General features: G+C 44.0%; 1 protein-coding gene across 1 annotated transcript in view; it reads right to left on the reverse strand.

Moving 5' to 3' along the window:
* LOC139536257 (plexin-B1-like) overlaps positions 1 to 14,006 on the reverse strand; it is a 174,980-nt gene extending 160,974 nt beyond the window's left edge. Inside the window, exon 1 of the mRNA XM_071336630.1 lies at positions 13,583 to 14,006. The gene's annotated coding sequence lies outside the window, so the exon portion shown is untranslated. The remainder of the gene's footprint in view (positions 1 to 13,582) is intronic.
* Between the last annotated feature and the right edge of the window lie 2,315 nt (positions 14,007 to 16,321).

The following is a 16,321-nucleotide window of genomic DNA, read 5'->3' on the forward strand; positions in this document are numbered from 1 at the left end:
CCCTTGTTGGCTGGCCTTTTCAACCTTCTGTAACAAAATAAACAAAGGACGCCAGTGCCGCTTTCCCTCTCTACCCCCCTGCAGAGAGACCAGGCCACCCTTTCCCTCTCTACCCCCTTGCAGAGAGACCAGGCCACCCTTTCCCTCTCTACCCCCTTGCAGAGAGACCAGGCCACCCTTTCCCTCTCTACCCCCCTGCAGAGAGACCAGGCCACCCTTTCCCTCTCTACCCCCTTGCAGAGAGACCAGGCCACCCTTTCCCTCTCTACCCCCCTGCAGAGAGACCAGGCCATCCTTTCCCTCTCCACCCCCTTGCAGAGAGACCAGGCCATCCTTTCCCTGTCTAGCCCCCTGCAGAGAGACCAGGCCCCCCTTTCCCTGTCTAGCCCTCTGCCGAGAGACCAGGCCACCCTTTCCCTGTCTAGCCCCCTGCAGAGAGACCAGGCCACCCTTTCCCTGTCTACCCCTCTGCCGAGAGACCAGGCCACCCTTTCCCTGTCTAGCCCCCTGCAGAGAGACCAGGCCACCCTTTCCCTGTCTAGCCCCCTGCCGAGAGCGAGAGTAGAGAGAGAAGGAATTCTGTAAAAATATCCTCAGTGTACAACGTAGAACACCAAATAATGCATGCAGAGCAGAATTAGGCCGATACCCACTAATTATCAAAATCCCAAAAAAGAGACGTTAAATTCTACAACCACCTAAAAGAAAGTGATTCCCAAACCTTTCATAACAAAGCCATCACCTACAGAGAGATGAACCTGGAGAAGACTCCCCTAAGCAAGCTGGTCCTGGGGCTCTGTTCACAAACACACCCCACAGAGCCCAGTTCTCTGGAGAAAGACAACATTTGTGTTTTTTTTAACATGGATTTAGACAGTCAGACACACGCTAATTAACTCCATTCATGAGGGAGCACACACACACACACACACACTTACCATTTCTACTGGTGAACTCCATTCACTAGAAACATGCAGGGTGCCCTTCTAACTTAATAATTCACACTTCGATAGATAGGGCACTTCAGTTGTGCTTCAAAGGAATGCCAACACTGCACAGTTTTCATACGATCTAGACCCTACATTTACATATTTGAATAATGAACAGGCTTTTCAGCATAATTAAACCCTATGAGAGTTTTGAAGTGTTATCAAAAGTCAAGTTATCCCCAAAAATTATAACCAATTTCAACAAACATCCATGGGGTCATGCTACTGATTAGAATCAAGGACATGTCTGGAGGGTGCGTATAACATGTTCAAATAAACTTGAGCAGTGTTGAATTTGATTAAATTAGAACTGACTAAGGAGTAACATGAGGAAAACACTATCAGAGTATCGAAGAAGAATAGCTTGGCACCTTTGCACCGTTAGCCTGCTGTGTCCTGAACCAAATAAATTATTTGAGATAGGAATTAAGATTGAGCCTAGATATTGCAGTGTCAGGGTTTTTGGCGTGTAAAGCATATCTAAGGGGAGAATATTTATTATGCTCCAACTCAGGGGTCTCTACTAGCTACATGTGTATCTTCAAGGGACTCAAATTAAGTTTGACAAACCAAGGCATTGTAGAGGACATTGACGGTGCTCGGTATAAGCCATGTGGAGCTAAAAACAGAACTAAACTCAGCAAAAAAAGAAACGTCCTCTCACTGTCATCTGCGTTTATTTTCAGCAAACTTAACATGTGTAAATAATTGTATGAACATAAGATTCAACAACTGAGACATAAACTGAACAAGTTCCACAGACATGTGACTAACAGAAATGGAATAGTGTGTCCCTGAACAAAGGGGGGGTCAAAATCAAAAGTAACAGTCAATGCAGCTGGTGGCCACACCAGATACAAAGTACTGCAGTGCATCTCCTCCTCATAGACTGCAACAGATTTGCTAGTTCTTGTTGTGAGATGTTACCCCGCTCTTCCACCAAGGCACCTGCAAGTTCCAGGACATTTCTGGGGGGAATGGCCCTAGCCCTCACCCTCCGATCCAACAGGTCCCAGACGTGCTCAATGGGATTGAGATCCGTGCTCTTCGCTGGCCATGGCACAACACTGACATTCCTGTCTTGCAGGAAATCACGCACAGAACGAGCAGTATGGCTGGTGGCATTGTCATGCTGGAGGGTCATGTCAAGATGAGCCTGCAGGAAGGGTACCACATGAGGGTGGAAGATGTCTTCCCTGTAATGCACAGCGTTGAGATTGCCTGCAATGACAACAAGCTCAGTCCGATAATGCCATGACACACTGCTCCAGACCATGACGGAATCTCCACCTCGAAATCGATCCCGCTCCAGAGTACAGGTTTCGGTGTAACGCTCATTCCTTCGACGATAAACGTGAATTCGACCATCACCCCTGGTGAGACAAAACCACAACGTCAGTGAAGAGCACTTTTTGTCAGTCCTGTCTGGTCCAGCGATGGTGGGTTTGTGCCCATAGGCGACGTTGTTGCCGGTGATGTCTGGTGAGGACCTGCTTTACAACAGGCCTACAAGCCCTCAGTCCAGCCTCTCTCAGCCTATTACGGACAGTCTGAGCACTGATGGAGGGATGGTGCATTCCTGGTGTAACTCGGGCAGTTGTTGCCATCCTGTACCTGTCCCGTAGGTGTGATGTTCAGACTTACCGATCCTGCGCAGGCGTTGTTACACGTGGTCTGCCAATGCGAGGACGATCAGCTTTCCGTCCTGTCTCCCTGTAGCTCTGTCTTAGGCGTCTCACAGTATGAACATTGCAATTTATTGCCCTGGCCACATCTGCAGGGACCCTGGGCATCTTTCTTTTGGTGTTTTTCAGAGTCAGAAAGGCCTCTTTAGTGTCCTACGTTTTCATAACTGTTACCTTAATTGCCTACCGTCTGTAAGCTGTTTGTGTCTTAACGACCGTTCCACAGGTGCATGTTCATTAATTGTTTATGGTTCATTGAACAGGCATGGGAAACAGTGTTTAAACCCTTTACAATGAAGATCTGTGAAGTTATTTGGATTTTTACAAATTATCTTTGAAATACAGGGTCCTGAAAAAGGGACGTTTCTTTTTGCTGAGTTTATAAAGTTGTAGACTGATATAAGGCTGATTTAACATGTTAGCACTGGAACTACAATGGTATTTATGTTTGTTCTCCACACATTACATACAGTAATCTATTACGAGATGTTCCCTATGATTTAGTACAGCAGAAGGCCCGTTGTCTTCTGTCATTCCCAGAAAAGTATTTGTTACCAGAAAAACAGCAGCTTCTGATTGATATCTAGAGAACGATCATCTTTGATAGCTGCCATGTAGCAAGATACAAAGATCTCAAATGGTTGAAATGTAGTAGAGGCTGGCACTGGGTAATCTGATTCTGAAACCCACCCCACCCCCTCTTTTAGGGGGATTTTGCTTTGTGCCACCAGCATATTGTCCTTAATCTTGTTGCATTCGTTGGCTTGCAAAGACCTGACCATTCTGATAAGGTTAGTGAGTTAATGCCCACTGACATAATTAAATAGAGTATTTCATCTACCCATGGACGTGGAGAGGCAAGACCACTTTAAAGCAAAAGCAGCCGTCACGTATATTGCAAGGCCGGCTGTCCTTTTCAACCAGTTGTATTTCCATCTACATTGGATAGATGTGCCAGTCTAATGGATAAGGGGCAAACACACCTGACCGATTTATACAAAAAATCTGTCAGTGAAAGGCCGTCAGCTGTAGGTGGTTTCAACATTTAGAATCGGGAAAGAATCTGTCGGAGTCGGCTTGCCAAAAGGAAAAAAAGAAAAAGTGTTTTTAGTATGACACCTTCAGACTTTCATTGGTGGTTAAAAACCACAGGATTACCTTGGGTAGAACCAGCAGGTTGTTGTGTACTCAGTTTTATGATTAGCAAAAAACAACCAAGGCCCTATTAAAATCACCCTTTAAGTTTTTCCAGGATTTAGTCAAAAACACCATTCATTTTTGACAGCAAGTCATCCCCAAAATGTTTAGATTGCGAAACATAAAACCTCAAAAGGCACATTCCTTCAAACATACTTTGTCTTTGCAGGGGAAAACAATGATCAACATTGGTCTATTCCAGTAACTCAAAGCCCTTTCGGCTGATCAGGTCTGTGAGTTTGTGCCTCTATCATCACACGATATGGCACTTTGTGATGACAGCTCTGTCCTGACCGAGTGCACTCTGCCGCAAGACACCGTTTAATCAACGCCGTTACTGATGATCTACTGCCATCTCCACCCGGTCGCAGTTTATCAAATCTCTCTGACGCAGCCCGTCCTTGACATCTCCCCACCTGTTAATTACCAGACCGGCAGGATGAATGTCACGACGATTGCTAAACAAGACAAATCCCGAACGCGTCTATCCCCTCGTCAGACAGCGTCTGCCCGCCTACTCGCCCTTGCTGTGGACGACCTGACAGACGGAAGGACATATTGACTTAAGGACTGACTGAAAGACTTGCTGACTGGCTGAAGGACTGACTAAACGAGGGGCTGACTGACTGAAGGACTGAGACTGATTATCTAAAGGACAGGTTGAAGGACGTCTGACAGACTGAAGGCCGGACGGGCTGATGGACTGGGGCTGACGGAAGTACTAACTAACTGAAGGACGGCTGACAGACTGAAGGCCGGACGGGCTGATGGACTGGGGCTGACGGAAGTACTAACTAACTGAAGGACGGCTGACAGACTGAAGGACTGACGGTCTGAAGACCTGACTGGCAGGAGGACTGACGGCTGACTAACCAACTGATGGACTGTGAATTGCTACTTTGAGGACATTTGGTGGCAGTAGGACTGATGAAAAGGTGTTGACACCACACATTCGTTCTAGCCCGTACAGCTGCCAGCCATGGAGAACAAGTGGCCGACACCCATCCTCCTCCTTCAGTCTTTGACCCCTTAACAATTACAGGGTGTCTGCGATGACACTAGCACCATTTACTGGCAGAGAGTTGTGATCTGGTCCTCATTACTGGTATCCTCTCTTTCACAAACTTTTGTAGAAGTCTTAAGCATTGATACCCATTTAAAGATGTTCTCCAATGATTTTGTAACTGTTCCTGTAGAAAAGCGATATCCCAAGTCTAAAACCAATACAGTACACACACTAAAAAGGAAGGGGAAAAAAACATTTAGCAAAATAATGTTTTCTAGACAACTGCAAACCTCCTGGATTAGGGCAGTCAAGGAGTTCGTCTGATGGGAATCCGTGACATCAAAAGGCCCCCCACGAAGGTTGAGGAACTATAGAACAAAAGAGGAAAGCCCCCCCCCACTAGTGTCGTGTCATACCTGCACCACCTGAGATCAAATCAAATTTTATTTGTCACATGCGCCAAATACAACAGGTTTCACCTTACAGTGAAATGCTTACTTTATAAGCCCTTAAACAACGATGCAGTTTTAAGAAAATATCTTAAAAATGTTATTGCCTTTTGTTATGTAAATCTGGTGAAAAAGAGACCGGGAGGGCTTCAACTCAACTGGAGGCAATTAGTGTAGTCAGTCATGCATATTGCACCTCTGTGGTTTAATCTCATGAAATAATCCATCACCAACCATATTGAAGCTACACCGTGTTGAAAACATTAGGAACACCTGCTCTTTCCATGACAGACTGACCAGGTGAATCCAGGTGAATGCTATGATCTCTTAATAAATGTCACCACCTGTTAAATCCACTTAAAATTTGTGTAGATTAAAGGGGAGGAGACAGGAAAGGCTTTTTAAACCTCGAGACAGTTGAGACATGTATTGTGTGTGTTTGCCATTCAGAGGGTGAATGGGCAAGACAAAAGATTTAAGTGCCCTTGAACGGGGTATGGGAGTAGGTGCCAGGCGCACCAGTTTGAGTGAGTCAAGAATTGCAACGCTGCAGGGTTTTTAATTGTACCTTTATTTAACTAGGCAAGTCAGTTAAAAACAAATTCTGATTTACAATGACGGCCTACCTGGGAACAGTGGGTTAACTGCCTTGTTCAGGGGTAGAATGACAGATGTTTACCTTGTCAGCTCTGTGAATCGATCCAGCAACCTTTCGGTTACTGGGCCAATGCTCTAACCACTTGGCTACCTGCCACTCACACGCTTGACAGTTTCCCCAAAAAATGGTCCACCACCCAAAGGACATCCAGCCAACTTGACACAACTGTGGGAAGCATTGGAGTCCATGCCGTGACGAATTGAGGCTGTTCTGAGGGCAAAGGGGGTACAACTTTTACGCTACTGCTACTCTCTGTTCATCATATATGCATAGTCACTTTAACCATATCTACATGTACATACTACCTCAAATCAGCCTGACTAACCGGTGTCTGTATGTAGTCTCGCTACTTTTATAGCCTCGCTACTGTATACAGCCTGTCTTTTTACTGTTTTATTTATTTACCTACCTATTGTTCACTTAATACCTTTTTTGCACTATTGGTTAGAGCCTGTAAGTAAGCATTTCACTGTAAGGTCTACACCTGTTGTATTCGGCTCACGTGACAAATAAACTTTGATTTGAAACATATTATGAAAGTGTTCCTAATGTTCTGTACACTCAGTGTATTGAGAGTTTATGGTGACATCAGGAAGGGCATTGATCTACAATTCATATCATTCTTTCTATTCGAACAGCAAGCCAAACTGGTGAGGGGCTGAATCACAATGGAATATGGACATAATCAACAGGCATTTAAATTATAATATACATTCCACGACAACTATTCCCAGTGGATCCAGGGACTAAGGGACTTCCTCAGCCCTCATCTGGCACTCTTCAGAACTTAAATTTCTGGCACAGGTCATGACATGTCAAGCCTCAAAAGGTCAAACAGTTCACACAAAATGGTACCATTTATAAATGGGATCAAGCGTAATATTACAAGTCAAGACTGCGGTCTATTCTTGTCTGACTCAGTCTAGGTACAAGTGCAAAAACGTGCTGCACAGCTACCTCAAGTCTGCATACAATGACACTCATTCACAAAGACAACTTGCCACGTATACAAACCTTGGTGACTACTGTCTTTGTGACTGTTACACAGAAAACAAAAAAATTGGATTTCAAACTTCTTTTTTTTTTTTACAAAAATCGGTCCCAATTAGCCACACTGCCAGTCCGCCATGAAACATAACCGTGAAAAGCAGTGCTGTTGTTCAACCTCCTATAAACAGCAGCCAGCTTGAATTGTTTATTTGAGCGTCCAAAGTTGGGGGACATGGGCAGCTTTCTCTCCCCCGTTTAAAAGGTAATTTCCCTTTGATTTATTTATGACTGAAGACAAATTTAGCAATCCATGCCCTGTTAGTCATTTGACCTCCATGCTAAAACACCCTGCACCGTCCTCGGATATAATGTAGACGACACCCTGCACCGTCCTCCGATATAGACGACACCCTGCACCGTCCTCCGATATAGACAACTTTTGTTTTTTACACCTTCATTTAACTAGGCATGTCAGTTAAGAACAAATTCTTATTTACAATGACGGCCTACCAAGGAACAGTGAGTTAACTGCCTTGTTCAGCGGCAGAAAAACATATTTTTACCTTGTCAGCTCGGGGATTCAATCCAGCAACATTTCGGTTATTGGCCCAACACTCTAACCACTAGGCTACAGCCATAAATGTCTCAACTTCTTAATTATGTACCTACCCACCCAGAACTTGGCCAAGAAAATACACCAAAAGTATGTGGACACCTGCTCATCGAACATCTCATTCCAAAATCATGGGCATTAATATAGAGTTGGTACCCCCCTTTGCTGCTATAACAGCCTCCACTCTTCTGGGAAGGCGTTCTACTAGATGTTGGAACATTGCTGCAGTGAACTACTTCCATTCAGCCACAAGAGCATTAGTCAGGTCGGGCACTGATGTGAGGCCTGGCTCACCATCGTTGTTCCAATTCATTCTAAAAAGTGTTCGATGGGGTTGAGGTCAGGGCTCTGTGCATGCCAGTCAAGTTCTTCCACACCGATTTCAACAAACAATTTCTGTATGGACCTCGCTTTGAGCACGGGGGCATTGCCATGCTGAAACAGGAAAGAGCCTTCCCCAAACGGTTGCCGTAAAGTTCGAAGCACAGAAAATTCTAGAATGTCATAGTATGCTGTAGCATTAAGATGTCCCTTCACTGGAACTAAGGAGCCCGAACCATGAAAAACAGTCCCAGACCATTATTCCTCCTCCAACAAACTTTACAGTTGGCACTATGCATTTGGGCAGGTAGCACTCTCCTGGCATCCTCCAAACCCATATTTGTTTGTCGGACTACCAGATGGTGAAGCTTGATTCATCACTCCAGAGAATGCGTTTCCACTGCTCCAATGGTGGTGAGCTTTACACCCCTCCAGCCGACACTTGGCATTGCACATGGTGAGATCTTGTGTGCAGCTGCTCAGCCATGGAAACCCATTTCATGAAGCTCCTGACAAACAGTTCAACAGTGCAACTGAGGACAAATTCTTCATCAACAGCCCTTTTTGTGAGCTTGTGTGGCCTACCACTTTGCGGCTGAGCCGTTGTTGCTCCTAGACGTTTCCACTTAATAACAGCACTAACAATAACAGCACTTACAGTTGACCTGGGCAGCTCTAAAAGGGCAGAAATTTGACAAACTGACTTGTTGGAAAGGTGGCATCCTATGACGGTGCCAGGTTGAAAGTGACTGAGGTCTTCAGTACGGGCCATTTCACTGACAACATTTGTATATGGAGATTGCATGCTCGATTTTATACACCTCTCAGCTACGGGTGTGGCTGAAATAGCCAAATCCACTTATTTGAAGAGGTGACCACATACTTTTGGCCATGTAGTGCAAGTGGTGCTTTATAGAGAAATTGATCGTGTAAAATACTTAGTCTTTCTAGCCTATCAAGGGGGTTTAGGGCCTACTGTTAATAACCAAAAGTGAAAGCTGTGTATACCGTGAAAAAGATAGCACACACAAAAATGTAAATCTCAAATCAAAGTTTATTTGTCACGTGCGCCGAATACAACAGGTATACCTTACAGTGAAATGCTTACTTACAGGTTCTAACCAACAGTGCAAAAAAGGTATTAGGTGAACAATAGGTAAGTAAAGAAATAAAACAGTAAAAAGACAAGCTATATACAGTAGCGAGGCTATAAAAGTAGCGAGACTACATACAGACACCGGTTAGTCAGGCTTATTGAGGTAGTATGTACATGTAGATATGGTTAAAGTGACTATGCATATATGATGAACAGAGCGTAGCAGGAGAGCGTAAAAGAGGGGTTGGCCGGTGGGACACAATGCAGATAGCCCGGTTAGCCAATGTGCGGGAGCACTGGTTGGTCAGCCCAATCGAGGCAGTATGTACATGAATGTATAGTTAAAGGGACTATGCATATATGATAAACAGAGAGTAGCAGCAGCGTAAATAGAGGGATTGGGGGGGGCACACAATGCAAATAGTCCGGGTAGCCATTTGATTACCTGTTCAGGAGTCTTATGGCTTGGGGGTAAAAACTGTTGAGACGCCTTTTTGTCCTAGACTTGGCACTCCAGTACCACTTGCCATGTGGTAGTAGAGAGAACAGTCTATGACTGGGGTGGCTGGGGTCTTTGACAATTTTTAGGGCCTTCCTGACACCGCCTGTTGTAGAGGTCCTGGATGGCAGGCAGCTTAGCCCCAGTGATGTACTGGGCCGTACGCACTACCCTCTGTAGTGCCTTGCGGTCAGAGGCCAAGCAGTTGCCGTACCAGGCAGTGATGCAACCAGTCAGGATGCTCTCGATGTTGCAGCTGTAGAACCTTTTGAGGATCTCAGGACCCATGCCAAATCTTTTTAGTTTCCTGAGGGGAAATAGGCTTTGTCGTGCCCTCTTCACGACTGTCTTGGTGTGTTTGGACTATTCTAGTTTGTTGTTGATGTGGACACCAAGGAACTTGAAGCTCTCAACCTGCTCCACTATAGCCCCGTCGATGAGAATGTGGGCGTGCTCGGTCCTCCTTTTCCTGTAGTCCACAATCATCTCCTTAGTCTTGGTTACGTTGAGGGATAGGTTGTTATTTTGGCACCACCCGGCCAGGTCTCTGACCTCCTCCCTATAGGCTGTCTCGTCATTGTCGGTGATCAGGCCTACCACTGTTGTGTCGTCTGCAAACTTAATGATGGTGTTGGAGTCGTGCATGGCCATGCAGTCGTGGGTGAACAGGGAGTACAGGAGGGGACTGAGCACGCACCTCTGGGGAGCTCCAGTGTTGAGGATCAGCGTGGCAGATGTGTTGCTACCTACCCTCACTACCTGGGAGGCGACTCGTCAGGATCCAGTTGCAGAGGGATGTGTTTAGTCCCAGGATCCTTAGCGATGAGCAGACTAAACTAAAATCAAGAAAATAACTAGTTCCTTTAACAGTTGTGATAGAGTTGCATTTTTAAAGAATGATCTAGTTATTACAGTGCATTTGGAAAGTATTCAGACGCCCTGATTTTTTACACATTTAGTTACATTACAGCCTTATTCTAAAATTGATTCAATTGCCCACCCCCTCACCAATCTACACACAATTGCCCATAATTACAAAGAAAAAAACTGGTTTAGATATTTTAGCAAATGTATAATAAAAAAATTAAAATTAAAATAAAAAACTTTATTTACAAAAGTATTCAGAATCTTTGCCATGAGACTCGAAATTGAGCTCAGGTGCATCCTGTTTCCATTGATCATCACACACAAACCTGTCTATATAAAAAGGTCGCACAGTTGACAGTGCATGTCAGAGCAAAAACCAAGCCCTGGGGTCAAAGGAATTGTCAGTAGGGCTCCGAGACAGGATTGTGTCAAGTCACAGGTCTGGGGAAGGATACCAAAAAATGTCTGCAGCATTTAAGGTCCCCAAGAAAACAGTTGCCTCAATCGTTCTTAAAATGGAAGAAGTTTGGAACCACCAAGACTGTTCCTACAGCTGGCCGCCCGGCCAGACTTGAGCAATCGGGGGAGAAGGATTTTGGTCAGGGAGGTGACCAAGAACCCAATGGTAACTCTGACAGAGCTCCAGAGTTCCTCTGTAGAGATGGGAGAACCTTCCAGAAGGACAACAATTTCTGCAGCACTCCACCAATCAGGCCTTTATGGTAGAGTGGCCAGGCGGAAGCCACTCCTCAGTAACAGGCACAGGACAGCCCGTTTTGAGTTTGCCTAGAGGCACCTAAAGGACTCTCAGACCATGAGAAACAAGATTCTCTGGTGCGTCACAATCTGGAAGAAACCTGGCACCATCCCTACGGTGAAGCATGCTGGTGGCAGCATCATGCTGTGGGGATGTTCTTCAGTGGCAGGGAGACTAGTCAGGATTGAGGGAAAGATGAATTGAGTAAAGTACAGAGAGATCCTTGATGAAAATCTGCTCCAGAGCTCTCAGGACCTCAGACTGGGGTGAAGGATCACCTTAAAACAAGACAACAACCCTAAGCACACAGCCAAGACAACGCAGAAGTGGCTGTGGGACAAGTCTCAATGTCCTTGAGTGGCCCAACCAGTGCCCGGACCTGAACCCGATCGAACATCTCTGGAGAGACCTGACAATAGCTGTGCAGAGACGCTCCCCATCCAACCTGACAGAGCTTGAGAGGATCTGCAGAGAAGAATGTGAAAAACTACCCAAATACAGGTGTGCCAAGCTTGTAGCATCATACCCAAGAAGACTCAAGGCTGTAATCGCTGCCAAATGTGCTTCAACAAAGTACTGAGTAAAGGGTCTGAATACATATGTAAATGTTATTTAAGTTTTTATACATTTACAAAACAGTTTTTGCTTTGTCCATTATGGACTATTGTGTGTAGATTGCTGAGGGGGGGGGAAATCTATCCACTTTAGAATAAGTCTAACGTAACAAATGTGAAAAAAGTCAAGGGGTCTGAATACTTTCCGAATGCACTGTACATGCCGGCGCGACCATGAAGTTCAATGGGCAATCAATATCAAGATAGGATATTCCATGTGGTTTATGGGTTTATGGCGCTGTCATAACTTAATATGTCACTTCAGTTATGAGGGCAGCTATGAGCTTAAAAGAACAGATGGCCATCATTTGAGGAATGGTAGGTTACAACAGGGGCTGAGTCTGTTAACCCCGAGGGATGCAAAGGCCACGCATTCACTCTCACGGACTGCTCTTCTGTCTAAATTTGCCATGGATGATGCTGTTGGATAAATGAATATCAAAACACACACACATTTAGAAAGAAAAATGACGTGGTAGAAATCATCATGCCCTGGACTTGAACTTTGACCTTCTAATAACTGTCCAAGCCTAATTCTATACACAACACTTAAAATAATCACTGCTTACCTTTAGACTAAATACCAAGGTCGAGCCTTTCACATGCCTTTCTCCTTGTCATTTTGTGACACTTATTACTTGACAAGCATCGTTATCCCATCTAAAGAACCGTCTAACAATCGGATAAATACTTAGCCTTAACAAGACAGCCAATAGTAGTAAATCTACTGAATTCCATCAAAGCATGTTATTTATCCCACATTTGGTTGAGTCGATTGCCTGTGTGGAGGGAGGGGGTGCATGACCGTAGCTCAGTGACACCTTCCATAGAATCGCTTCTGTCAAGCCACATACTGGGACACAAACGGTGTAAGAGATCAAACACCTGTGAACGTGTTACTTAGGGATCAGTGTGTCAACGAGCTGAATAAGCAGGTTGACGATTCTTGAGATCTCTTGAAGAGGAATTCTTTATCACCGTTACTTCCTCCCTCCATTTTTGTTCAATCTGTCTCCAAAATCAACGTTTGATACACTGGTTACATTGCCAGTAAGTTCTTCAACATAGCCATGAAAGTTGTAATTTCTGTCTGAAAAAAACCCAGACATCAGATAATATTATTAATTTCTATACATAAACTCCACCGGAGAAGTAATGTGAAGACTGCAGCGTAGAGCAACGACGCCTGTGGACACAGACCAAACGGGCTGTAAAAACAGAACAAGCAGTCCTTCTCCAATGATCCACCGCCTGCTGTGGTTCAATGAACTAAACAGCAGCGAAGTTGGTGAACAACCTTCCATTGCCTTTTACTGGACCTCAAATACTCGTGTGATACTTACGTTCAAAGCAGACACCAATAATTGGTGTATCGGTATATGGAATACAATTTTGCTATGTACAATTAGTCTTCGTGTAAAAGTTGAGTGCGTAAATAAACCTATGTGGTAACGCTATGTACTATCACTAGGCTATTACAATCCAATTGTATTTTGCATTAGGCTATCTGGCGTCAAAGTGTGACCACACTACTTTTAGGTGGCGGCTATAATGTCACTAGTAAAATATTCTTAGTTGGGTAACAAATGTTGCCATTTGCTAGTGTACATTGTAACAACATCTATTTCTTGTCTTGTGATAGATACGTTGTTGCAATTCTCGAAAATGAATCCATAGTATCCTGTGTATTAGTACGGTTGGTCACATTCAACCTGCTAGGTAACCCCTATTTGCAGTAACTATGGAACGTTTCTGAGAAACACAGGGTTTTGCCAGGCTCAAAAGTAGGTTTTCGTCCAGGAGCCATGGAAGTAACACAAGCTCAGAACTCCTTCACTCACCTTCAATTCTTATAAAAAGAGGTTTAATTCCACGACCTGCAATTTCGTGCAAGTGTTCAGTGCCCTTCCCTGGGGGTGTCTTATCCAATTTGTCCGCAACTTGTGCTTTTAAATCCAGGCAAATCACAACGGTTCCAGGCTTAAGGAGAACACAAATTCCATTGTCGTTCAGATTTGAGTTTGGTTGGTATTAGATTGTTTCACGAGACGCTCTTCAAACAACTGAGCTTTGGTAAAAGATTGCGATGTTCCATGTACATTTCCCGGTTTAAAACCAACTCGTGCGCGCTCGTATTGATTTTCTTGTATTCTCAAATTGCACTGTGCGCTTTCAACGATTACCACATGTACCCGGTGAATAGTGTCGAGAATGGATAGATTACCTCACGACAGCATAGATACGCCAGCCCCCGATATGCGTAATGTTTTAAAGGGGCTTGGCCACACTGAAATATCCCGGTGACTGTCTGACCTCTCCTGATCAACCAACTTTGTTCTCTTAAAGGGGCAAAATACTGTATTATATTCCAATACAATGGCACTGCTGTGATAGTAGTAATGGTGTGAGTGCCTGTGCTGCTATATCGGGGCGGCAGGTAGCCTAGTGGTTAGAGCGTTGGGCCAGTAACCCGAAAGGTTGCTATATCGAGGCCTGAAGCTGCCCCTGAACAAAGCAGTTAACCCGCTGTTCCTAGGCCGTGATTGAAAATAAGAATTTGTTTTTAACTGACTTGCCTAGTTAAATAAAACAATATCAGGGAGGGTAGGCCTACATATTTCAATACAGATTTATCCACCAAAATCTGGAATATATGAAATGTAGTTTAGTTATTAACTTAACTTTACAAAAATGTAAATGCAACATGTAACAATTTAAAATATTTTACTGAGTTAAAGTTTATATAAGGAAATCAGTCAATTTAAATATATCCGTTAGGCCCTAATGTATGGATTTCACATTACTGGGCAGGGCCGCAGGGGGCCTGGGAGTGGGCCTGGGAGTGGGCCTGGGAGTGCATAGTTCTCTAAAGCAATGTTGGAGGTGGCTTATGGTAGAGAAATTAACATTCTATTCTCTGGCAATGTTCTGGTGGACATTCCTGAGGTCAGCATGCCAATTGCACACTCCCTCAAAACTTGAGACATCTGTGGTATTGTGTTGTGTGACAAAACTGCAAATTTTAGAGTGGCCTTTTATTGTCCCCAGCACAAGGTGCACCTCAGTAATGATATTTCTGTTTAATCAGCTTGCCAGGTGGATGGATTATCTTGGCAAAGGAGAAATACTCACTAACAGGGATGTAAACACATTTGATCACAAAATTGTTTAGAAAAAAGCTTTTTGTGCGTATGGAACATTTCTGGGATCTTTTATTTCAGCTCATGAAACATGGGACCAACACTTTACATGTTACATTTATAATTTTGTTCAGTATAGATAAAAGACACTCTTAGCCAGATGGCGAATTGCCACTAAGGATTTACTCAACTGTTTTACCAAAAAGGCTCTGATGGGGGCCAAGGCCAGGCCACTGATACCTTTCAGCTGGCATTTGGGCTACATAACAATTCCACCTTCCAGTGTTAACACCTCACAAAGCAACTGTGTTGAGGATGCAGAGGTTGTTGATTATGCTCTTTACAATTGTCAGCCCTAGCTATGGAAACAGAGTTCCCAAAATATAACACCAGAGCTCACATTAACATAATCACTGGCGAATCATTGGTGCTGTATTGGGAAAAACCCTAAAGTGTGAGTGCATTAATATAAGGATGCTGAAAAAACACATTCAACTGACCTTTTTTTGTGAAACACTTGCACAGCGCTACTGTAACAAGACATGTAAGAATACAGTAAACTAAAGTTGTCACATTCTCAAAAATATAAATTTATCTGCTAAAATGTGTATTTTTATTACCATGTCAGTGTGACTCTACATTACAATACTGTGTTATTTGGTCAGTCTGAAGTGATGTAATTTGCTCCATCTTGTTTGAATACAGAAAGGTCTAAACTTACAGACACACACCATACATATCAATGGAGACCACACAGAGAACATAAAAACACCAGCACACACTCATCATCCTGAAGGAGGGTTTTTCTCTGTCTCTCTATCCCCCTCTCCTGGAGATAATAACGTTTTGTGTCCTCTCACACTTCCCCTTTAATGAAGATTTAACATAAATACACTGTAGTGTGATCTCAGCTAGGATTCAAAGGCGCCCTTCTCCGCCTCAATTCCCACAGCCCACACCACTCCCCAAAAGCCACTATTTCACCACACGCAAACAAGAGGATAGAAATAGGCTAATGAGGAAATGAGGCAACAAAGAGGGAGGGATTGAGAAATGAAACAACAACTTGATGAAAATAGATTAAAAATAACAAATAAACACAGAAGGGGAGAGAGAGAAAGTGTGAGTGAGTGAGAGAGAGAAAGTGTGAGTGAGTGAGAGAGAGAAAGTGTGAGTGAGTGAGATAAAGTGTGAGTGAGTGAGAGAGAGAAAGTGTGAGTGAGTGAGAGAGAGAAAGTGTGAGTAAATGAGAGAGAGAAAGTGTGAGTGAGGGAGAGAGAGAAAGTGTGAGTGAGGGAGGGAGAGAAAGTGTGAGTGAGTGAGAGAGAGAAAGTGTGAGTGAGTGAGAGAGAGAACGTGTGAGTGAATGAGAGAGAGAAAGTGGAACTGAGGAGTATTTTCTTAATCCCCACTAGTTAGTTAGTTAGTCAGTCAGTGGAT

Source organism: Salvelinus alpinus, chromosome 12 (genome assembly GCF_045679555.1).
Source record: "Salvelinus alpinus chromosome 12, SLU_Salpinus.1, whole genome shotgun sequence".
NCBI lineage: Eukaryota > Metazoa > Chordata > Actinopteri > Salmoniformes > Salmonidae > Salvelinus > Salvelinus alpinus.